This window comes from Otolemur garnettii, unplaced genomic scaffold (assembly GCF_000181295.1).
Source record: "Otolemur garnettii isolate 467f Iridium unplaced genomic scaffold, OtoGar3 scaffold00483, whole genome shotgun sequence".
Classification (NCBI taxonomy): Eukaryota; Metazoa; Chordata; class Mammalia; order Primates; family Galagidae; genus Otolemur; species Otolemur garnettii.
In genome coordinates this window covers 47269-49301 of record NW_003852878.1, presented here as the reverse complement: position 1 = coordinate 49301, position 2033 = coordinate 47269, and the positions used below count along the sequence as shown (strand labels likewise).

At 34.9% G+C, this 2033-nt stretch overlaps 1 pseudogene; it reads left to right on the top strand.

Annotated features, from left to right (window-relative positions):
• Positions 1–229: 229 nt before the first annotated feature.
• On the top strand, positions 230–939 carry LOC100942999 (annotated as a pseudogene).
• Positions 940–2033: the final 1094 nt, after the last annotated feature.

The window sequence follows — 2033 nt, the reverse complement described above, 5'->3', positions numbered from 1 at the left end:
CTGATCTATAGAGAACTCAGATCAACAACAAAAAAATCCAACAATCCCATACATATATCACTGGGCAAGAGAGATGAAAAGACCTTCTCTAAAGAAGACAGATGAATGAATAACAAACATATGAGAAAAATGCTCATCGTCCTTAATTATCAGAGAAATGCAAATCAAAAGTACTCTGAGATTCACTGTGGAGCTGGAGGAGGAGGTGAGAGGCCTGGAGGATAGCAACATGAACAAGTTGAAACCATCACAGAAGGATAAAGTTAGTCACTTTACGTCTTCACACACTCTAGTGAAAAAACAGCAGTAAGTTGTCTGTGTCAGAATGGCTGAAAGTTAGATGTTGCAACAGATACTTTTTTTCCAAAATCCTGAACTTTATATAGGAGAGAGTGTAAAAGGATCATTGGACAGGAAGAAGTTAGAACAACTATACAACAGTTGCAAAGATCCTCAAGATGAAAATAAAATTGGAATAGATGGTATACAACAGTTCTGTGATGACCTGGCACTCGATCCAGCCAGCATTAGTGTGTTGATCATTGCATGGAAGTTCAAAGCAGCAACACAGTGTGACTTCTCCAAGCAGGAGTTCATGGACACCTTTGACAGAGGTGTTGACAGAATTAAGATGTAACAGCATAGAAAAACTAAAGGCCCAGATACCCAAGATGGAACAAGAATTGAAAGAACCAGGAGGATTTAAGGATTTTTACCAGTTTACTTTTAATTTTGCAAAGAATCTAATCCCATAAACAATCAATACCAAAAGATACTTGGAAACTTCTTTTAGACTTTAGAACAATGATTGCAGATAACACGTCTAATTATGATGAAGAAGGAGCATGGCCTGTTCTTATTGATGACTTTGTGGAATTTGCATGCCCTCAAATTGCTGGGACAAATTTTTTAGTGTGTAGCACTAAAGGAACCTTCTAGAATGTACATAGTCTGTACAATAAATACAACAGAAAATGGCACAGTCGGTTTTTGCTGCCTGGACTGAACTGAAGATCAATCTTCACAATTCAGACTGAGGGCTGAGACAAAACTTTAAGGATACATCTTGGACTATATCATATTTCATTCTTCTAATGGTGGTTTGGGCTTGTCTTCTAGTCTGGGCTGCTCTTAACATTTATAATTCCAACATTGTAGATTTCATCGTATATCTGTGAACCATCCTACTTTATTCTCCCATAAGTCTTAGAAGTTTTATGGTGATTATTTTGAGGTTTTCATTCTTGAATAAAGCACAATGCTGAGTTCATCAGAAAACTGTTGGCATAAGAATTAAACATATGAACATCACAAACAATTTATAAAAAACTTCTTAAATACATACTTTGGGCTAGTTGCAAAGACTATGCCGATACCACTTCCAATGAGAGTGATATATTTAAGTGTACCAGATCTGGAGTGGTGTTTTGGTTTGGGGGGATTTTTTCTTTCTGGCAAATCACATGTTGAGTAGAGTATCTGATGAAAAAAAAAAGTCAAAATAACCAATGTGAAAAAGTTTCAGGATAACTTGGTGCCTACTTGAAAAATGTGTTTCAGACTCTAAATTTCAAGAAGCTTTATATACAGTTGTCCTACAGGGAGCTTTTATTTAGAAAATGTCTACATAATGTTAGATTCCACTCCTCACTACATTATGCTCACTACATAATTGGATTTCACTGTGCTTTTTAAATGCTTTTATGCCTGTTGAATAAGTTAAACTATTTAATTTGTTTCAAATGTTTTGATTGCTACAGAATACAATATTCTAAATTTAGGCATGAGGGTTTATTTTTTGTTTTGCTTTTACTTTTTTTTTTTTTCTTTTTTGGTCATCACACTATGGAGCACAATGAAATTCTCTTAATTTATAAGAAGATGGTAGGGTTAAATTTTGAAAACAGTTGTGATGAGCCATGCAGTTCAACCTTTATAATATAGGTACTGCGCTTTCAGACAAATAGTCCATTTTGATGACTTGTTATTTTCTTGAAATTGTGTTAACTGCTAATCACTGTGGTTGCCAAATA